Genomic DNA, 24440 nt, shown 5'->3' with positions numbered 1-24440 from the left:
AAATAAGAATCACAAACTACAAGATCCCCCATTAACTTCCTTAATGCAGAGACAGTAAACAAATGAAATGGCTTCTGTTTAGAAAAGGCTGTGCACAATGCAGAGCAGTAGGGAAAGTTTGTACTTCTAGGCTGGGATGTGGCTCCATCACAGAGGTCTTAAAACTTAACACTTCCAAAAAGAAAACAAAAGCTTGCAGCACTTCTATATATAAATAAAATTGCATAGTAGCCTTTGGCTCCTTTCTCGTAGCACAGCACATCTGACATTTACACATGGTAATAGGTGCAGTAACGTTCTCTATATGGATAGACCACAGCTCATTTATCTATAATACAGCTGACATCGGAGCTATTTCCAATTTTGATTCTTTTAATACAGCCCCTTTGAATACTTGCATTTTAAAACTCAATGCTTTCCTAAACTGTCTCTAAAATTCTTTAAGAAGATACCTTTCTTCCTTTAAAAAAAAAGAAAGGATATTTTCAAAGTACCAATCTAATAATTTTGAGGTAGTTACACATAATCTCTGCCAACATTATATCAAATTAGGATTGTTCTTTTAGACTTAATGTATGTTCCTCTTCTTCACAGCACAGAGCTGTAAGGGGTTAACAAGTTAAAGCCTGATGACAGCAGCTTCAAAGAAAAGCCAGTGTGATAAAGATGGAGTGCACAGTGACGTAATGCTTAATAAGGAACGCCTGACACGTGCAGGATGCACACACTCAGGGATCAGGGAAGGAGGCTGGAGCAGCCAGCTTGGTTTCATACTGCCAATTTTTTGGCAGATGTTAAATTCCTTCTACTGTTTTCTAACTAAAACATTTATCTACGTAAAGTCATCAGATCTAGAAGTTGAAAGGAGGGGCAAGAACAGAAACCTGTCTTACAGGAGCCCCTCTGGGCATGCCGATGCTATACAAAGAAATCCAGAAAGATAACGAGCTGCACAGACTCCAATTCTGCAAGTGTATGTGTGCACAGTTGCACTGCTCTGCCGAAGGCACAACTGCAGAAAAGGGCACTGTCACTGGAAAACACAAAACCCTGTAATTAAAGTCTTGGTTCCCAAATAAAGATTCCCTACTAAAACTATCTTAGGAGAAAGGAGTGAGGGAGGATTCTAGCCTTATAGAGAAATATATTCTAAAAAAAAAGTCTGGCCTGGTCTGCCATTCCATCTAAAGAATATGCCACCACAGAAATGAATCAGTATTGTTTCTGAGTAGAAGAGTATCCTATCAAATAACAATTATAAAAATACCAAATATACACCTGCCATTTTTAAAGGACTGGTGGGGAGTCAAAAATGAACTTTAATAAATAGTTCAGATATTTGGTAACATACAGTCTTGCTAAACCTAGGAAAGACTGCTGGTTTATTACTCTGCTATGTATCCGTAGCCTACGTGCAAACTTGAGTGTGTAGATATAACAGTAGATATACTGACAACAAAACTGTAACTTGTCTATAAAATTAAGAGCTCAGGAGTTGGAGCTCATTAAATTTTATTAGTTTCTATAAATGAACACTCTAACACCGTATGTACTGGCTATCAACAAATATAATACATGAAAAATACAGACTTGCAGTATTTCTTTAAGCCAAGAAACCAGTTAATTTATTTTTGAGAAAGAGTCTCGTGCATCTTAGCCTGGCCCAAAGTCACCATGCAGCCAAGGATGCCGTTGGACTTGTGACCCTCTGGCCTTCATCTTCTGACTACTGGGATGTAGGAGTACACCATCATACTCAGTTTATGTGGTAATGGTAATGGGTATTGAACCAAGGTTTTGGGCCTTCTCAGCACGCACCCTTCCAGTTCAAGTATTACGTCACCTCTCTTTTGAGCTGGTCAATTTCGTCTAGTCTAAAACCTGAAAGCTAAGGGCTGAAGTCTGACTTAGTAGTTAAGGCATTTGTCATGGAAGTGTAAAGAGTAGAGTCTGGACCTCTAGAACCAATGTAAACATAGGGAGGGCATGAAGGCTGGCCTGAAAGAACAACAAACACAGGATCCTCAAAGCAGGCTGGCTCCTCAGAAGAGCAGATTAGCATATTCCAGATTCAACTGCAACATGCAGCCTCAATGGATACAATGGAAGTGGTTAGAAGATGCCTGATGTCAACCTTCAGCCTCCATAGGAACACGCGCGCGCGCGCGCGCGCGCGCGCGCGCACACACACACACACGCCAAATAAACGCCCTGCCTTCCTGGAATAGTCTACCATTGCCCACTTCCAAAGCACACCCTGTGCCACAGACTTGGGCTACAAACCCTGTTTTAACTGGTAAATACGGTGAGTGAAATAAAGTAGGACCCATACAGTAATTTGAATTGAGATACAGAAAGAAATGGCCACTACTTTACATGGGAATAAAATTATTAAATATTATTTTTAATTCTGGTATTTTAGGACATTTCAGAGTGACTGTACTCTGGATGAACAACTAAATATGTAACTGCTACATGCAAATCAGCATTAAAAGTCCTTAACAATAGTGTCTCATGAACAAAGTAACTTCTAGGCAAAGAGAAAAACCTAAGATGATTAATACATGTAGACTTGTGTGGTTTTTTTACACCCTACTTACAAGTTTTGGTGTTTTCTGTTTTGCTACAAACATTAGCATCCTATGTCAAAACAAAAGATTTGAATTAACTTCATCCCACAATCATTTAAATTCAAATCCCATGTATTCAGCATCTCATTACAGAAAAGCCATGTATTTGTCTAACAACAGGAACAAAAACAACTCTGGGGTAATAGTCTTATCTTTACAGACTCTTTTTATAAGTTGCCATAGTTACCAATCTCAATTACATTATTCTTATTAATAATTCCATAACTGGAACCTAAAGCAGAAGTCAAAATTCTATAATATGTACCTGCTTATGATTTTCAATTTCCAAAAATCCTAAACTCTATTAAGTGAAAATAAATTTCAAGATAAAAGTTTGCTTTACACAGACTTAAATACAAATCTTAAAACACTTTCCAACTTTTATGATAACTGGAAAGAGTATGTAAGCTTATCTGAGAAAATCCTTCAATGCCAGGGCTAAAAACACACAATAATAAGTCACAAAATCATTTAGTCTATGTATTCACTGAGTAAACATTGTATCAAAGAATAGTACTAGTTTCCTAAGAGGAAATAAAAGGATGAAGTCTGGACCCAAGGGTAGGCAATAAGTTAGTAATTCTGGCACACATTCAGAAATATTAGGGCCGGGCATGGTGGTGCATGCCTTTAATGCCAGCACTCAGAGGCAGAGGCAGGAAGATCACTGTGAGTTCAAGGCCAGCCTGGTCTACAACTTGAGTCCTGGACAGCCAAGGCTAACACAGAGACCCTGTCTCAAAAAAACAACAAAACAAAAACAAAAACAAAAGCAGGAATTTTGGCTTACACTGAAGGGTTAAGAAAGCCCAAGAGCTGCCTGGCTTCCTCCACAGAGACCTTTTACCAGCTCCAAACTCTCCTGATAGCACCATATTCTGTGACAACTCACAGGGAGAATCTAGATTTACACCTGCTCACCTACTGTTTCCTTTCATCTCTGGGATTGGGGATACCATTAGGTTTGCATGACAAAGTATAGAACTCTAAACAGTCATTTTAGCCAGGCTTAAAAGTCATTTGTGCTGTAGCATTAAGGGTCCAACCATTATTGACACCAGATTCTCTCTGCCCTAAATCTCTGATAGTGGTTAAGAGAGTATCAATAAATAGAAAAGTGAAAATGAGAGTGTCAGAAAGCAAAATACAAACTAAACAAATACCTAAGAACAAACATGAACAGTGGGGGAGGGAGGAAATCAATGTTATTACTAGAAGTTTCAAAACTGCTTGTTGGCACATGTCACTTTATCTACACCACTAAAGAGGAAACAGTGTCGGTCTGCAGCTATGCAGTGGTTGAGAGCACTGACTGCTCTTTCAGAGGACCTGAGTTCAATTTCCAGCACTCCTAGAGTAGCTCACAACTGCCTGTCATTTCAGTACCTGAGAATGCCCTCTTCTGTCCTCTGCAGGAACTGTATGATATAGTATATAGACATACAAGGAGGCAAAACATCCACACGCATAAAGTATTTTTTTAAAGAAAGAAAAAAATGGCCACACTTTTATTTTGTAGTGACAATTTAATATTACTTTCTTAGGTCTATGCCTACAGATGGATACCTCTCAGAAAGTATTATTTTTCAAACAAAGTATTAGTACCTCAATTTGTACCCAAAATTAAAAAACCAGAAATCACCACATATAGCATCTTCATATAGTTTCACTTGGAACCTACTGCAGTGGCTACTGTGGGTCTGTGTCCTCACCAAACTGTGCCATAGGGGAACTTACATCAGCTTGGGCCATTTTATTTTTTTATTGTACTCTGGATTCATTCACTCCAAACTGCTCAGGCACGCACCCTAAGCCCTACACTACCTGAGGAATGTGGAGACAGCAGTAAATAACCTTATTTATAATAACCTTATAAATATCCTTAACTCATGCAGTTTATACTCAGGCCAGAAAAGACAATGAGGTGGGTGTGGCGGTTTTCAGTTGTGATAACTAGTCCTGTGAAGCACAGAAGGTACTCAGCGGAGACCTAACAGCAGGAGGAGAAAAGAGGAGAGCTTTAAAGCACAGAACAGAAACAGACCGGTGTCTATAGAACAGTGAGCAAGGGCGATGACGTGGATATGGAAGAAAATGGCCATTTCTTATAGGAAATCAGAGAGGAGTTAAGGAATTCTTGATGCTAACTTTGATAATGGGGCTGTTTACAGAAAAGGAAAACTACCAGAAAACATAGTTTGTTTTGTTAGCACCACATATTTTTTATAATTTACTGGCCAGGGGGCGTTCACATGCCACAGCACATGTGCAGAGGCCAGACGCCAACTTGCATGACTACGTTCTATCTTCCATCATGTGTGTTGATTCAGAAGCTGAGGTCAGGCCATTAGGCTTGCAGCCAGGGTCTAGGCACTGCGCCCTCTCAGGAACCTACAATCACCTTCATTCAAGGTAAGACACTCAGGCCAGAGAACAAGACCTCTAGGGATGTGCACTTCACCAGTGCCAGCCAAAATCAGCTTCCTCACAGGTGTCCTAAGCCAGGCCTGCAGACAAGAGACATTTCTCCACGCAGGGTCACTAAGGCAGGGCACTTGCAATCCTGATCCCAGTCATGTGGAGACGATGTCTGAGATGAGACAATGCAAGCAATCCAGAAAGAGGGCACTGAGAGAACCTCGGCAACACAGTAGTCCCTTCTGTTTTCCTGGGTTTCAGTGACACCCTATCAGTTTTAGCCACAAAATACTAAATGGAATTATTAATCCTAGTGCACCTAATTTGGTGTGTATAAATAAGAAAAAATTAGTACATACAGGGTTCAACCATACACTGGGGATTTGGGGAGGTCAGAGGGAACTGTGTGGGTTATTCTCAGCTCAGTGGTTCCTGAACCAACTCCATCCCCACTATTCCTTATGGGTTGGTTCTAGGCATTACTAAAAGTCTCTCTTTACTCAAGGCTTTCTGTCACTACCACCTCAGAGCTCTCCAACACTGTTCACTAAATGCCAGTTCATACTTCATTTCCCTTACTGAGCCAGAAAAGAACATCTAGAAACTAAAAAAGAAACGAGTTTTTAGCAATAAAACACAAAGCATCAAGAATTAAAAAAACAAACAAAAAAATCTGTCTTATTCCCTAGAATCCAAGGGTTATTTATGGGAGAATAAAGAAAAATTAAAAGATGAACAAATTAAACAAGGAAAAAATAACCAATAAAAAAAAAGCAAAAAATACAGACACTTTACCAAAGGATATAAATAAGCACATGAAAGACTGCTTTACACAACAGCCATTAGGGAAATAAAAGCTGAAATAATCAAACACATATAATCTGAGTTAAATTCCTAGAGTCCATGTAAAAATGGAAGGAGAGACCCAACTCCCAAAGGCCCTTTGACTTCCACAGGTGAATAGTGGTGTGTGCCTGGGTACACAGGCATACAGGTGGATGGTGGTGTGTGCCTGGGTACACAGGCATACAGGTGGGTGGTGGTGTGTCCCTGGGTACACACTAACACAGGCAGATGGTAGGTGTGTGCCTGGGTACACAGGCATACAGGTGGGTGGTGGTGTGTCCCTGGGTACACACTAACACAGGCAGATGGTGGTGTGTGCCTGGGTACACAGGCATACAGGTGGATGGTGGTGTGTGCCTGGGTACACAGGCATACAGGTGGGTGGTGGTGTGTGCCTGGGTACACAGGCATACAGGTGGGTGGTGGTGTGTGCCTGGGTACACAGGCATACAGGTGGGTGGTGGTGTGTGCCTGGGTACACACGTACACAGGCAGATGGTGGGTATGTGCCTGGGTACATACACACTCATACACTTAAAAAGGGAACCATGATCAAACACTTCTATATCATATTACATCTTTTTAAAAGTCAATGCAGCCCTTATTCAAAATACTTGAGATCAAGTTTCATGTTTCAGGGTGTTTAGGACATCAGAGTATGCTTACACATGGTCACACAGTTCATTCATGTGTCATGTAAGAATGAACTCACTGTTTCAAGAGGTCGCACGTCTGAAACCGAGCTGCTAGGTGGAGCACACTCCCTCTACAGTCAGCTCCTAGCATTCCGTGGTCTGGGGCCAGTCTCACCCTAACCACTCTAAGTCTTTGTATCAGGGTGCATATGTGGTTTGGGGGGAGGGGGGGGCAGTGTGCATGTGCAGAGAAAGACAGAGACAGGCACACACAGAGAAGGAGTCTTCCACCTTCATAAGAACACTGGTGATAACATTTAAAGCACATTTGAACAATCCAGGACCTGCCTACACATGTTCACAGCAGCCTTGTTTGCACTTGTCAAGCACTGAAGCTACCCTTAACAAAACAGGAACACTACATCCTTAGAATGGATAAACTATTGCTCAATGATAAAGAGGAATAATCTATTGATACACAATAGCACAACTATTAAATAGATTATGTGACATGAAGGAAACAAGACTCAAAAGCCTATATACGATTTTATTTCTATCACAGTCTAGACGCCTTAATGCTCTGGGAAATATAACAACTCAAGTGGCTTGCCAGAGCTGGAGAAGAAGAGGTTTAACTGCACAAGAATAACATGAGGGAAGCTTCTGGAACAGACTGAACTTTTCTGTACCTTCGCTGTGGTGGAAGTGACCCAACCCTGTGCATATAATCAAAAAAACGTGTATTATTGTATATAAATTTATTAATAAATAATTAAGCAAATAAATGAATAGATCATATTACAGAGATGGCTCTGTTTTTCTGTTTTTGTGGGGTTTTTTGTTTTGTTTTTGGTTTGGTTTGGTTTGGTTTTTCAAGATAGGGCTTCTCTGTGAAGCCTTGGATGTCTTGGATTTGCTTTGTAGAGCAGGATGGCCTTGAACTCACAGAGATCTACCTGCCTCTTCCTCCCTGAGTGCTGGGATTACAATTGTGTGCCACCACACCTGGCTACATTTCCCGGTTTGGTTTTGTTTTTTTAAGTTGATTATAGGGACTGGTGAGATGGCTCAGTGGGTAAAAGCACTGGCTACTCTTTCAGAGGTCTTGAGTTCAATTCCCAGCACCCACATGGTGCTTCAGGTCCGATGCCCTCTTCTGCCATGCAGGTGTACATGCAAACAGGGCACTCATACGTTAAAAATAAAGTTCATGTATATGAAACATTTGAAAATTAGATGTGTGTATCTTCATCAAACTTGTTAGCTCTTTTGTGGCTCTAATACAAAATTGTCTAAAATACTTATTTAATAACCCTACTTTATCTCAACAGAGGAAGATGGGAGGAAAGGTTTTTAACAGTATAATGATGACTCTCAAGCTCTTTTTCTTTATCGTTTGGTTACTGAAGTCCTGCTATACAGTCCTAGAAATTGCTATGCAGACCATGCTGACCTCCAACTCACAATCCTCCTTCCCTGCTCTGCCTCCTGAATGCTGGATCACAATACCATACCTAGTCTCAATCTCTTAGTATACTTCCCTCTGCCACAGACTAAATGAATTTTGAATATTACACCAAGCCATGCATGATGATATTCTGAGCAATATGAGTTAAACAAAAATTTTAAAATCAAAATGGCTTGTAATCCTACATAAATCCATAGATAAGTCACTCTCTTCTTTCCCTTTTTCATTCTTTTCCCTCATACCACTTACGCTCAGTAACTGAGCAAGCACAGAACAAAATAACCAACAATATCTTTTGCCTTCTTTAGAAATGTAATCATCATTCTAAAGACCAATTATCTTCAAAAGTAAGTTTGTAAAGTTCACAACTTGAAACAAAATATTCTACTGTAAAATATCCTACATGCCCCCGATAGTAATAAGCTACAGTGCGAAGTCAACCATATGTGTGTATGTGTGTGTGTGTGTGTGTGTGTATACACATGTATAGATAGATAGATAGATAGATAGATAGATAGATAGATGGATACATTTTTTTTTTAATTGTGATACAAGGGGCTGGGGCAATAATTCCTCAGTTGATTAAGTGCTTGTACTATAAGTATGAGAGCCAAAAGTCAATGCCCAGAATCCACTTCAATAAAGTCAGGCATGGTGTGAGAACACCTGCAACCTCAGTGTTTGCAGAGGCACAGGCACAGAGATGCCTAGGGCTGGGGAGCAGCTAGTCTAGCCTATTTGGCAAGTTTCAGGCCAGTGAAAAACCTGTCTCAGAAAGAAAAGATGGATGACCCTTGAGGACCTACACCAGAACTTGTTCTCTGCCCTCTACACAGATATACACACATCCGTAAATGAACAAATCAATCAATCAAGACCCACAATCTACACATATAAGTCCTTACAAAGTTCATGTATTGGGGCTGGAGAGTTGACTCAGCAGTTTAAAGCATTTGTTGCTTTTGCAGAGATCAAGGTTCAATTCCGATTACCGACATTACAACCATCTATAGCTCCAGTTCCAATACCATCTTCTGACCACCAAGGGTACCAGGCACACCCATAGGATACATACAAACACACAGGCAAAATATTCAAACACATCAAATAAAATATTAAATACATTTTAAAAAAGAAGTTAATGTATCTTTCTAGATCTTCATACAACCTATAACATAACTGAATGGATGATATACCCAATTTTGAAGGCCTGTTAATTACAAAGACCACAAAAGCCAATGTCCTTCTACCATGGAAGCAACTACAAAGTGTATGTAAGACAAGGTTTGGCAGAGTTTCTCCCTGGGGAATGTTAGAAAGAACTTTACATGATCTTTACAAATCACACGATTTGCATCATCCAGAACATAAAAAATAAATATACATACAAAAATAAGGATACAATCTAAGATAATAGATAAGTCAATGAGGATTAAAGTACAGTAGTGCCTTAGTATCACAACAAATATTTTCCGGCCCCCACTTCCAAAGATACCAAACTCTAAAGGATGCTCAAATAGTCTCTATAATATGACACAGCATTCATATAACTTATGTACATCCTCCCAAATATATTTTAAGTCATCTCTTAATGATTTATAATACCAAAAACAAATGCTATGTAAATATCTATACTGTATTGCTTAAGGAATGACAAGAAGAAAGTCTACACTTATTTTGGACTCAATATTCTCATTTTACTCTGCACCTGACTAAATCTGCAGATGTAGAACCTGATAATACAAAAAGCTAACAACTGACTGTAGTGGCTGTTTTCATTTGTACTGAGGTCAGGGATGAGAGAGGAGGGGGGGAGGGAGGAAGGCAGGGAGGGGTGGGGGAGGGAGGGAGGAATAAGGAGACAAGAGAGAATGTCACAGAGTGTGATGCCTTCAATAACTACACTACACCAGAAGGCTCAAGGACCTAGACCGAGTGCACCCAGTGGAGGGTAAAATCCTTCAAGGAGCACACTACGACATAGCGCAAGGGTCAGCACCATCACAGAGCTCCACACGGACAAGGTCTTCTTGTCACTACAACTTACTGATGAAAGGAACCTATCTTGTTTGTTTGGGGTTTTCTTTTTGTTGTTTTTGTTTTGTTTTTCATGACAGGGTCTCTCTGTGTAGCCTTGGCTGTCCTGGACTCACTTTGTAGAGCAGGCTGGCCTCAAACTCACAGTGATCCACCTGCCTCTGCCTCCCAAGTGCTAGGATTAAAGGCGTGTGCCACTACCCCCGGCTGAAAGGAATCTATCTTGAAAGATAATTATACAACCTATGAAGGAAAAGATGAAGGCCTAAACCAACCAAGGAAATAACTGACCTCATAAATTACTTCGTATTTTTTGCTGATCAGAACTCAATGTCACCTTCCCTTTGGTACTGCAGCAGAGACTGCTGGGGCTCAGGATATACCACCCAAAAATATGACTGTAGGACACCAGCATGTGCCACCCAAAATAGACTTCTTTGGCATATTCTGAGTTTGTTATTTTGAGAAACTGCAGGCACTGGAGTGGTTCTGAAAAGCTGTCCTTTTATAAAAAGGCATTTACATCTCTGAAAAAAATAGACATTGTAAAGTCTAAGCAGCAAGACGGCCTCTTTGAGATGGCTGCTATTGAAGCTTACCTGCCTGCTTACCTGGTAGTTTGGTCACCCTGTCTTTTCCACCTGCTAGCGTGAGTGACCCTGGCCCCTGTCCTCTCTGCATTCAGGATAATAATTGCTTGCTGTTTTGTATGTGTGTGGTGTGCACGTATGAGCTGATGTAGACGTGGTGCATACATGCATGTGAAGACTAGAAGCCACTGTTGGGTACCTTCCCCTACTGCTTTCTACATTAATTCACTCGCTCCCTCCCTTCCCCCTCCCTCTCTCCCTCGCTCATTCATTTGATTTCAGAGACAATCTTTCACTGAACATAGATTTGGCAAGACAGACTAGCCAATGAGCTCCATGGCCTCTCCTGTCTCTACCTCACCACACCCAATGCTGGGGTTTATAAAATATATATGGGGCCTGGCTTTTTAAAACATGGATGCTTGAAATCTGTAGTCAGGTCCCCATGCTTCTGCAGTAAGCAATTTATCCTGTCAACCTAATTTCTATCATTTGAAATTCAAACCCGGCAGTGGCAATGTGAAAACATTTCTGAATATCTTAAAAGAGTTGTATACACCAATTATAGCACCTGTGATTTCATAAATGGTTAAACAAATGTAACAAATGCAAAAAGAATAGTCAAGATTTTTTCAATATCTGTTTATTTTATGAGCTTTTAGTCTTTCTACAGAGACAGTGTGATGTGGCTAGAAAAGTACTAAGCTTGTGGAGTATAAATGAGTGAAATAAACTTTTTTATAATCTGAAATACTTAAAAAACAGAACCATGAAGTTTATGGAAAAGGTGTTATTTCCCTTTTCCTTCTCCTATAGGTTTGTTCTGCTTGGCTGATGGCACCAGAAACAAACTGTTATTTGTATCAGTCTTCTTTGAAAGTTAAGAAATGAAAATCCATTGTGGCGGCACACCACTTTAAGCCCAGCACTTGGGATGCAGAGGCAAAAGATCAGGAGTCCCAGGTCACCTCAGCTACAGTGTGAAGTTAGACCTTGCCTCAAACAAAACAAACATAGAAAATTTAAAATTATATATTAGCCAGGTGTGGTGATGCATGCATGTAATCCCAGCACTCAGGAGGCAGAGGCAAGCGGGTCTCTGTGAGTTCAAGGCCAGCCTGGTCTACAAAGCAACTCCAGGACAGCCAAAGCTACACAGAGAAACCCTGTCTCAAAAAAATCATCATCATCATCATAATTAAAAAATAAAAATAATAAAATTATATATTAGCCTAAAATAAATAAATAAAGCCAAATAAATTATGTAACACACAAGAATAAAATTTTCTACTGGAAAATTAGTATAAAAAGTTCCGAACACGTGCCACCACTCAGGGAGGTAGAGGCAGAAGTAGGCAGATCTCTGTGAGTTCAAGGCCAGCCTGGCCTACAAAGCAAGTTCAAGACAGCCAGGACTATACAGAGAAACCCTGTCTCAGGAAAAAAAAAAAAAAAAAAAAAAAAAAAAGTTCACAACACCCAAGAACACGAATTTAACAACAAAGTATAGCAGGTACTTGCCTAACACATTAACCAATACACTGTTTGTTTCCTTTTTATCCACATAGTACCTGACTCAATAGTGACCACAAAGCAACCATATAAAACATTTCTTTTGCTTGGCAATAAAAATGGTTTTATTATTTAATCTGTCTTGACATGTCTATGCTAACTGTCCTGAAACTAAGATTTTTTTCTATTTTCCCCATTTTTATTACATAGATTTAAGCTATACCATACATTTTGACAAATACACATATTGAAATGGCTGATTATACATATATGTATGTCATGTATGTAGAATATAAAATGATACAGGCAATTAAGCATATCCACCATTTCTTGACTTTACATCCGGTGTATCAATAATTCCTTAAATGCACTTCTTTTCAGAACAACTCACAGATCTTAATAGATGTTACTATTAACTACAGTCGTCCTAATGTATGTCAAATTCTTAGATCTGTTTATTCTACATAACTATGATTTTGAGCATTAGCTTACATCTCATTTCAGAGCACTACATAAAAACTGTATTTTTTATCTCTGGTATTCAATTCCTTCTGTTGCTGTTTTTTAAAATATGCACATTTGCCATATTTTATTTATTTACTGCTTGGCCTTGTTACTTAATGTAATATACTACAATCTTATCCATATTATGGTAAATGGTATGATTTTTGTTGTTTTGTGTCAAGGTATAATAATGAAATGCAAGTGTATTTCATTTTACCCATCAATCTACCAATAGGCATATTATTTCTGTATGTTGGTTATCAAGTGTGATGCTTACTCAATGTGTGAGTATCAATATCGTCAGCTTTGGTCATATATCCGGGGGGTTGGGGGGTTGAGGGGGGGGGGGGAGAAGATTGTTGAGTCATGTGATACTTACACTTTTAATTTCTTGAGGTGCCTCCATATTATTTTCCATAGTGGCTGTCCTAATTTACATGTCTACCAACAAGACACTAGAATTTTCTCTATCAACCAGCCATTTGTTACTTCTTACCCTTAAAAAGGTCTGTTATTTGACCGTTTCACACATGTATGTAACTACAGTTGTTTTCACACACATCCCAACCCTCTCACCCTTGTGTTGTATCTTTTACAGTGCAGGGTGAGAACAATGAATCCTAGGAAGTCAGCAACAAATGAAAAGGGGGTGGAGCTACCAAAGTCACAACTGTGGTGGGAATGCTTGTTGTCTTTAAATGACACATTTTCTTGTGTTCTAAATTTACAAATGTTTATTAAAATCTTCGGTCTATTTTTTTAAGATTTATTTATTTATTCACTTACTTACTTACTTACTGTATATGAGTGCTTTATCTGCAGAAAAGGGCACCAGATCCCACTATAGATGGCTATGAACCACCATGTGGTTGCTAGGAATTGAACTCAGGACCTCTGGAAGAGCAGGCAGCACTCTTTACCACTGAGCCATCTCTCCAGCCCTGGTCTATTTTTATATAATGAGAAAAGAGTGTTCACCTTCGTCTCACTGTTCCTCCTCTGTTGAATCAATTTTCCAATAAAATTAATCTTTATTTTTTCTTGCTTTTTAAAAATAAGTAACTGTAGACCAGGAATGGTGGCACATGCCTTTAATCCCAGCACTTGGGAGGCAGGCAGACCTCTGTGAGTGTCTCAAAAAACAAAAACAAAAAACAAAGTAACTGTATCCTATTTTGGAAGTTACCTTCACTTTGAACCGAATAAAGCATAGTATTGTATATAAAGCTTCTTTAAAAGCTCAAAGCATGAGGCTAGAGAGATGCACAGCAGTAGAGTGTACTGGCTGATCTTCCAGAAGACTGAGGTTTTATTCCAAGCACCCACATGGTGGCTTACAATATCTGTAAATCCAATCCTGGGAGATCTAACACCCTCTTCTGGCTTCTGTGAGAACCATTTACATGCACTTAAAGCATTCATCCATACACATAAAACTAAACTAAATTTTTAAAATAGAAAGCATGCTAAGCCTATTTGGTGGTGTGTGCTTTTAATTCCAGCATTTGGAAAGCATAGAAAGGCAGATCTCTGTGAGTTCAAGGCCAGCCAGGGATACACAGTGAGACACTGTCTCAAACAAAAATAAAAAGCATGTAAAGCACAATGTTTGTTAGGGAGGGTGGTGACTTCAAAACTGAGACCTAGAGGGCTTGAGAGATGATTCAACTGTTTAAGAGCACTTACTGTTCTTGCCAAGCCTCTGGGTTCTGTTCCCAGCACTCACCAAGGACACGCGTGCGCACAATGGCATACGTTCTCGTGTAAGTAGGGATACAGAGCAACTCAAGTGGCAGGGTCACAAGTTGTTTATGCTATAGCACAGAAAGAGCTTAAGCAGAGAGACGGTTTTAGTTTTAAAAAGTGGCAATACTAGTAACCATTTATAGAGCATCTTTTTACTATTCTGAGGATTTTATATGCTCTGTACTGTCAAATACAGTAACTATTTGTATGGCTATTTCAACCGAATTACAGCTAAAATTAACCCTTCAGTTCCTCGGCCAATTAGTCATGTTTTCAGAAATCATTAGCTCACTGTGGACAGGGCTACTAGAGAAGACAATCATAACTCCACAGTACTTCTGTCACTACACAAAGTTCCATTAACTGATGCATATTAACACAAATCTTCATCACTTCCCTAGGAAATAAACACTCTGCTCATCTCCACTTTATAGGGGGAAATGTGGTACAGAAATATTAAGTCAATTACCTAAGGTCTTAAAACAAGTAGCACTAGTATGGAATGCTAACCCACACGTGCTGGGATTTAACCTAGGGTCTTAATCCTTCCAGATAAAAGGTATTTTGGGCAACTGTGTTAACTGGAAAGAGAGGATTATATTGGAAGCAAGAAAACAAATGAGGAAACTAAAGCATAAGAGAACTGCTGAGGAACAGCAGGCTAGAACAGAGATGAAGTTAATTAACAGAATTCAAAGGTATGAAAAGAGTAGGGGCAGCTTAGAACTAAATCTAAAAGACAACAAATGAAGTGTAAAAAATAAAATGGAAATTCACATTTTAAGCATTAGGCAATAGGAATGGTTCTTACTATAGTAACAAATTAGGAGAACAACTTGAAAGAAAGTAACAAACCCCATCTGTGCCATTACTTGTTAGAAATAATAAAGACAAAAGTTGCCCAGTGAATTAAACAAGTCCAGAGTCCAGAAGAGAGGTCTAGAGATAACTCAGGAAGTGTAAACAATAACAGAACCATAGGGATAACAAGTAAGATACATAACACAAGACAAAATGCCAGGAAACTGGTATGTCATTACCAGGAAGACAAGAGGAGAGAAAAATGCTAAGAAAGAATTATCCGAGATGTAGAGGGAGAAAACAACAGTCAACAAGTACAAAAGGCTGCTGGGAGGTCAGGTAAAATAAGCCTGAAAATTGCTAACAAGGGCAATTTAAAACCAGGAGTGGTCACACAAAACTGTAAACCCAGTACTCAAGACACAGAATCAAGATTGATAGTTCAAAACCAGTGTAGGCTAGCTAACAACATCCTATGTCCAAAAAAGTTTAAAAGAAAAAAATACTGTAAGGGCAAAAGCCAGATTGCAGCAGATCTGGAGTGAACACAGCTTTTTTTTTTTTTTTTTAAACAAAAGCTTAAAACTCAAAGTAACAAGACGGGCTGGAAAAATGGCTAGGCAGTTAAGAGCACTGGCACTCTCCCAGAACACCAGAGCTTAAATGCAAGCATCAACACGGTGACTCACAATGGTCTGTAACTGTGGTTCCAGAGGAATGAGCTTATGTGGATGGACAGATTCTATTCTATCTATCAAAGAGAATATGGGAGTATGTGTCAGAACGAAAAAGTCAAAGAGACTAAAGGAGATACTGAATTACTGTAGTACAAACAGAGTGTATAGCAACAAATCCTGAACAGAAGGCAAAACTGAGATTAGGAATCACAGATCTGTGAGTAAGAACACTATCACATGGTTGGATGATCTTCTCTACAGTGAAAATCAGTCCTGCAGAAGAGCAGGCGAGGAAAATGTTTGCCTTAACTTTTTAAGCTAAGGATTTTCAAACAGGATGCAAGAATACAGGGAATAATGGAAGACAATTCATAAACCCTGCAATTAGAAGAACAGCATTTAAAGAGCAATGAGATGGCACAGTATAGTAAGGGTGCGTGCAGCCAAGCATGGCAACTTAGTACCTACATGGTACAAAGAGAGAACCAAACTGATTCCCACAAGTTAAACTTTGCTTTTTATACACAAACACACACACACACACACACACACACACACACACACACACACAATTTGTAAAGTTACATTTGGTTAGTATTAGGTTAGTACATTGCAATCAGAATCACGAAGGTGAATTAAATAGCAAGTGTGGTTGGAATAAGGAGAAATGGGATAGTTAGGAAATGGTAGTTGGAGAATAAAAGGAACTTAATTTGCAGGAGTACATAGTCCTGTGTCCAAAACATCTTCACAGGAGAATGTAAAGTATGTTATCTCACCTATTAATTACTAAAGTAAACCTTCTTTTATCCTCTACATCCCTCAAGTGGTTCCCACCGCAGAGATCCTGGTCTAACTATTAGGGCAGTGTGGTACTGAACTTCCACTGAACCATAGATACACACAGAGACACACCCACCAAAACCAGGGCTCTCCCATCTCTACTGGGGTCTAATTTGTTTTCCTGGTTATTTTTTCAAAGCTCCTCAGATGTTTCTAAAGACAATGTCAAGACCTACTACTTTAGGAAGAACAGAGATTTCAATGGACATGGTGGCACATGCCTCTGATCCCAGCACTTAGGAGGCAGAGGCAGGTTCAAGGGTCGGCCTGATCTACACAGTAAGTTCCAGGACAGCCAGGGCTACATAGAAAGACCCTGTCTAGAAATACCAAAGAAAGAAAGAACAGGGATGTTCATCTAGGTAATTCTATCTCGCAAGAGGCTGAGGCTGGAGGATTATTGCAAGTTCAAAGCCAACTGAGCCACACTGAAATCTTTTCTCAAGAAAATAAGAAAACAATAGTAAACAAGAAAATGTTGAAAGAGAATATAAACACTAATAATCAGATATTTAAAGATTCCCTAAATAATGAGACTTGGAAATACCAAAATACACCATCACATTCAAAGCATCTATATTATGTTTTAAGTTGTTTATTATAAACTCTGAAGTTAAATACTTCACTGTAGGCAAAGATTAAGAAAACACTGAACCTGTCTAGTAAATTAAAAACCACAAACCACCAGCTCTCTAGGTCAAATGCAGTTCACGACTTACTGGAGAAATATTTGGTCCATGAAATAGGTCTTATAATTCTGCTTTCTAGAAACATATAATCTGCCCACTTTTACCAAACTGGAAAGGCACAGAAATAAGCTATCTTCATTACAGATATTAAAATCTTACGCAAACACTTTTTTTTCCACTCCCCAATTAGTTGTCTGCTGCCTTTCCTGTAGGATTCACTAGTAATATTAATGAATTTCTCAAGCTTCTCCTGGATATTTAGCACTAAATGAGTGCTAAGTGAGACCCTTTTTATTTATTTATTTATTTTGAGATAAGCTCTGGCTATGTACAACCCAAGCTAGCCTGGGTCTCAAGGCACTTCTGCGGGCCCCTCCTCCACCCACCAACAGACACACAAATATAAACACATTTACAGGAAAAGCCAACTCCTACATGTCTTTACAACTAATCTACCATTGACTTAATAGTCACCACAATAGTAAAAAATGATGTAGGAAATGTACAATATAAACATTGTGTCATGTGTGTAATAAATACCATGCATTATTTTAAAAATTGAGACTAATACAGTTGCAATTTGATAACATGACAAAAATCTCCTATTTTTGGCAGTTCTGGGGATCAAGCAGAGGGTGCTATATATGCTAGGCAAGCCTTCTACCAATGAGTCAAACCCAGTCCTGCAAAATCTCTACCCTCTATGTCATCATGCCCTCAGCTTTGTTTTCAGTTCTAGTCGCACCTAGAAGATTTTGGTTTTGCTTTTTTTAAATGAACAATAGCTCTGCTAAGAAAGACAACTATTCACTGTATTCTAATAAAGTACAGGATAATTATTTACCCATTACAAATTATTCTTAATAGCATCACTATTCTAATTAGACAAACTATAAAACAGCTTTACTATAATGGCTATTTCCAAACAGCTAAAACTATATCACTCTTCCTGCTTAGTAACTTGAAATCATATCCCACTTTATTTATTCATTCATTCATTTATTTATCTATTTATATTTTTTAACACAGCCCATTTTTGTCAGTATCTCTATCATAAAATATAAGCTATAAGCTGGAGAGATGGTTTATCAGTGTAGAGCACTTACTAAAGGGTCTGGTTTCAATTCCCAGCACAACACACAGGGCTGCTCACAATGGAATATGACCTCTCTGGCCTCTGTGAGCATCTGTACACAAATATGCACACACACACACAAACACAAACACACACAAACACAAACACACACATTTTTCAAAACAAATCTAAAAAAAAAAGTTGCTGTCAAAAACCTCACTAGTGCTACAAACTCAGAATACAAATTCCAGTAAAATTAGATAATCTGGGCTATCCTAATTAACTACTGTACTGAGAAGCAAGTAACTGAAGGAAGCAGGCAATTGATCACTTACTCTTTCTGGTCCAGGTTATTTACGTAGCTGGGTAAAAAACTCAAGCTTAATTGAAACTCTCTTCTTTTCCAGCAAAAATATTTCAATTCTGCTCAAAAATACCCACAGAAAAACGTTCTAATGATTTGGACAATTATCACAAAAAAACTAGTTCCACCACAGCTGGAAAGATGACTCAACGGTTAAGAGCACTAGTTGCTCTTCCAAAAGACTCCTAAAACCCACTCTGCAACTCACAGCTGTCTGTAACTCCAGTTCTGAGAGACCTGACACCCTCTTCTGGCCTCGGTGGGAACTGTATTCACATAGCACACAAATATGCATGAGGGCAGAACACTCATACAACATAAAATAAAAATAAATACATATTTTTTAAAAGGAATAGTAGCATAGAACATAAACTATATGTAATATAATACTCCACAGCTGATAATACTCCACAGCTGACCAGGTCAATAGATACATTGGCATTCCAGAAGGCCCACCCTTTCACTTTCAAGTATTATGTGCAGCCTCCAACAGGTAGGTGTTCAGTAACTATTTGAATTAATTGGCAACTACAAGTGAAATCACTTCTGGCCTACACCTTCCTTTTTCTAACACTACCAAATACACTCTGGAGACGCATATATCTATGTGTTTAGAATACAGAGGTTCATGTGGAGAAAGAGGAACACTCCTTCATTGCAGGTAGGAATGCAGACTTGTACAACCACTTTGGAAATCTATCTGGCGCATTCTCAGAAAACTGGGAATAGGGCTTCCTCAAGACCCAGCTATTCCACTCCTTGGAATATACCCAGAAAATGCCCCACCACACAACAAGGACATATGCTCAACCATGTTCATAGCAGCCTTATTCATAATAGCCAGAACCTGGAAACAGCCTAAATGTCCCTCAGTAGAAGAATGGGTAAACTATGGTACATTTACACCATGGAATACTACTCAGCTATTAAAAATAAGGAAACCCCGAAATTTGTGGACAAATGGATGGGATTAGAAATGATCATACTGAGTGAGTTAACCCAGAAGCAGAAAGACTCACATGGTATATACTCACTTATAATTGGGCACTAGCCCAAAAGGCATGTCCCACGAAAGTCTTCACTTATCAGGAGATAGGGATAGATGTGAGGACATCCTACTGAGACTCTAGGTAAGAGAACTATAGGAGATGGGGAAATAGAAGGATGCAGAAGGTCCTAGAAACCTACAAGAAGAACATTGTGTGACAGATAGATGGGGGCCCATGGGGTCTGCTCCAACTATTGCACTAACCAAGGACAATACAAGTAGTAAACATCGAATCCTTATTCTGGTCTAGCCAATGGACAGGACATTCTCCACAGTTATGTGGAGAGCAGGGACTGACTCTGACATGAACTCTGGTGCCCCATATCTGACCACCTCCCCTTGGTGGGGAGGCCTGGTGGCATTCAAAGAAAGAATAAGCAGGCTACCAAGATGAGACTTGGTAGCCTATGACCATATAGAGGGGGAGGAGGTTCCCCTTGGTCATAGACCTAGGGGAGGGGACTAGGGTGAAAGCGGGAGGGAGGGAGAAACGGGAAGATACAAGTGATGGGATAATAACTGAGTTGTAATCTGAATAAATTAATTAAAATTTTAAAAACAAAAAATAATTAAAAAAAAAAAAGAATACAGAGGTTCAAAACAGCAAACCAACCCCTTTCTTCACAGAAACTGACTAGGCAGTTTCAAAAAGAGAAAGGAAAGCCATTAAGATATAATGAAAGAAGAGATACAATCTCTTCAGAGAAAGAATCATTTCTTACCTTAGAGTTCACTATATTATAATTCTGAGAGCAAGCTCTTCACATCTTTGGGAAAGTCATTCAGGAAATAAACTATTGGAAATAGTGTATGAAACAAAAATCATGTAAAATATAGAACGTCTCATCATTTCTAATTTCATAGATATTACAAAAACAGCTGAGAATAAATGAAAATTCAAAGTATACTCTACTGATCAGTGCACATGGAATTCTACTCAAGAGAAATACAATCCCTAAATATATACTTCCAAATACAGTAATTTCAGTCTGTAACACTACATATTGGAGCTATGTAGTAATGGAGAGATATTTCTAATCAAAGCAAAGCGCAGGTTTCTACAGAATGAAATGTCCTTAAAGGAAGGCTGAAGGAAAGGTCTTCAGTTCAGCTGCAAGACATTGCACAGTGATTCTCGGGCTCTTTCCAAAAGTCAAACCTCAGAATTCTAGTATTAGAATTTGTCCTCAGCTATATTATCAACTGGCTGCTTTTTAAAGAATATACACAACTGACACTTTATGTAAGGCTGATATATTTTACATTAAAATATACTGTATGTAGCTGTGACAGCTCATGCTTACAGCTACTGTTTAAGACCTCCTGCATTCAATTCCAGACACACACACACACACACACACACACACACACACACACACACTTACTTCAAGCAAGAATTATTATAACTGCAAGTACCCAGGCATTCTAACAAGAACAAACAATAACCTATTCACAGCACTGGATAATTTGATAGTAATTATAATAATCCAATCATATTTTACTTAGCTTCATGTGACCAATAAACAGTTCAAATGAAAGAAAGAAAAACTATAAAACAGAGTTTTATGCACTGGTCCACTTTAACATACACCCAATGATAGAGAACTATTTTATGAACATGATTCTGCATCAATTCATGATGACAAGTTGTCAATATAAAAGCAATTCTGCAATGCTTAGAAACTGAAATATTTCAGATTCCAGAGTTCCTCAATTTTTGAAAATTTGCATAGACACCAGCAGCTGAACACCCTAATCTAAAATCCCCACTTGAGCCATTATGCTGAGTAAGAGCATTCACTTAATGTTCAAAAGTTTCAGAATTGGAGGGGTTTTTTTTTTTTTTGATTGTTAAAATTACATCCCCTCCCTGGGCAGTGTTGGTGCACTTCTTTAGGCCTTTAGTCCTGACACTCAGGAGGCAGAGGCAGGTGGATCTCTGAGTTTGAGGCCAGCCTGGTCTACAGACAGAGTTCCAGGACAGCCAGGGCTACACAGAGAAACCCTCTCTGGGGGGAGATATATAGATAGATATAGATAAAAATTACAGAGCCTCAATCTGTAAAAGTATATGCTTCCAGCTCAAAGATCACAGGGCAAATTGAACTCTGAAACAGATCTCTAAAACTTTCACTCATGAGGGTGGGAATGTAGCTTAATTTGTAGAGTGCTAACATATATAAAACTCTGGGGTCAACCACAGATCAACTGCCATTGGTGGCATATGCCTGTAATCTCAGTGCTTGGAAGGTGGATGCAGAAACCTAAGAAACTCAAGGCTACATAAGAGATTCAAAGTCGGTCTGGGATATGTGAGATCTTCTCTTTAAAACTAAATAAATGTATATACATACATACAAACATAACATACACACAGAGAGAGAGAGAGAGAGAGACAGACAGACAGACAGATATATATATTTAATTTAAGGAAGCTGGAGACGGTTTTGTGGTTAAAGCTGTTCTTTCAGAGGCCTGGAGTGGTCCCCAGTGCCCACATGAGGCTGCTCACAGGAGTCTGCTAACTCCAGCTCCAAGGCTCGAATGCCCTCTTCTGGCCTTCTCAGGTACATGCACATACACACATACACAAACACACAAATAATTAAAATTTTTAAAATAAAATGCACTATATTGGACCCTTGGTAAATGAATAAGATCATATTGAGAGAGGTAATCCAGACCTAGAAAAACGAACGTCACATTTTCTATCTGTGGTTCGTTCTAAGTTTTTCAATGAGTATATAACCTGGAGTAAATGCAGAAACCAGGAAAATATAAAGGGACTATGGGGCAGGGAAGAGCAATAGAAGGAGGAATAGCAGGGCACAAGCGATCTGACCAGGAAAAATGAGGGTGGGGAAGACACTAAGAAGGGAAAGGGAAATACAGAGGAAAGAGGAAGTAGCTAAAAGAATAGTAAGGATTGCCTGAAAAATCATAAGCATATTACTTATGACCTAGCTAAAATTACATATAATAACATCTAAGCATGTGTATACATACATACATATATATATATATAGTTTAAATGAAGTCATCCCATGTGGGCTGACAATACTCCCACGAGCTATAGACAAAAATTCTAACATGAGACATGAGAAGCCCTCATTTGAGCTGCTGGTCAGGGCTGTCCAAGAGTCTCCCAAAACGGAAAGCCCTTTTCTGTCGTCCTTTCTTACCTCCCAGAGGTGGAAGGTATGTCCTATTGTTGAAGAACCTTCATCTTATCAGAAGACACCATGCAAGCTTCTAAGGAAGGGAAGCAATTAACAGTCCTACCCAGCTGTAACACGTATGACCCACAGCAACAGTCAGCAGGGCATGATAACCCTAAGGGTGCAGTTGTAGCATGCACACCTTGGAAGTAACCAACAGCTCTCTAGTTACACTTAAGACCTGCACAACAAGAGAGAACTAATTCTGGCATTAGTTCTGGCCAACACCTAGGGCTAGTGAAGATCGTGGAGGAGAAACGTATAACTGCTTTACTAAAGCAACATGACCCTAACTACAGTTTAAACACTCATCCTCCTGCCCATAGTAAGTACAGTTCTCACACCTCATCAAAGAAACTTCTTGCAACAGGGACCATTACCGAAAACCACAACTGATTAAAAGGCAGAGTTGTAAAGGCCAGCCCCAACTAATAAATCTACAACACAAACCTTGCACCTAAGACTCGGGGATCATTGCAAAAGAGCAGGAAGGAAGATTTTAAGAACCAAGGGAACGAGAAGTTTACTTTGAGACTGTGTCTCCTAGAAATGTCAGAAGCTACACTCATGAAGTCTCATCAACATGGCTGCCTAAACAAGACCTGAACTACAAAAGTACCAATGAGCATACTAATATAGAAGGGATAAGCTTGAGGGGCCTCAACCACAACAAACAACTGCACGCAACTCAAGACTACTAGAGAGGGAGAAATGGTCTTCTACAGGGAACAGTCCCCCTAACAGGTTCTTTAATACGAAGCCTGAGTTCGTATGCACACAGTGACATTAGACAGACTGAGCAGGTTGTATTCACATATTTAGAAATACATATAAATTTATACATATGTGTATATAGCTAACTATATGTAACAACAGCTAAAGAAAAAGAGGCCATAAATTTGAGAGCCTAAAAGGGAGGTGCATGGGCGGGGTTTGAAGGAGGAAAGTGAAGAGGGAAATTGGAGTGATTATTATAATTTTTTTAATTATTAAAAAAAATTTCACCAATGAAATATACCAGTGCCACATATGGTAGTACACGCCTCTAATTCCAGTACTGAGAGATGAAACAGGAAGGCTTCTACAAGGCTAAACCCAATCTGGGCTATCTAGAAAGGCAAGCAGCATCTCCCTACCCCTCACCTCCCACACCCACAAGAAAACAAAAGAAAAATACTTTCACTTTCTAATTGTTATTTAAACAAAAATGTGTAGTTTAATGAGCTGCTGGTAACTACAATGAAGGATGGAGAGACAGCTCAGCTATTAAGAGCTCTTTTGTTCTTCCATAGGACCCCAGTTCAGCTCTCAGCACCCCGCTACATGCAGCCCACAAGCA

At 39.2% G+C, this 24440-nt stretch overlaps 1 protein-coding gene and 1 long non-coding RNA gene across 5 annotated transcripts in view; both read right to left on the bottom strand.

The window, feature by feature from the left end:
- The window catches only part of KAT6A (lysine acetyltransferase 6A), an 83096-nt gene that overhangs the window by 52755 nt on the left and 5901 nt on the right, over positions 1 to 24440 (bottom strand). The gene's annotated exons all lie outside the window — the stretch shown is intronic.
- On the bottom strand, positions 10871 to 22902 carry LOC311585361. The gene is made up of 2 exons (XR_014775201.1): positions 14050 to 22902; positions 10871 to 13512 (listed from the first exon to the last, which is right to left on the bottom strand). It is a non-coding gene; the product is annotated as an uncharacterized lncRNA (long non-coding RNA).

This window comes from Acomys minous, assembly GCF_964271855.1.
Source record: "Acomys minous genome assembly, chromosome: 15".
NCBI classification, from domain to species: domain Eukaryota; kingdom Metazoa; phylum Chordata; class Mammalia; order Rodentia; family Muridae; genus Acomys; species Acomys minous.
The sequence above is the reverse complement of the archived record's forward strand: the minus strand, read 5'-3'. Positions and strand labels throughout refer to the sequence as shown.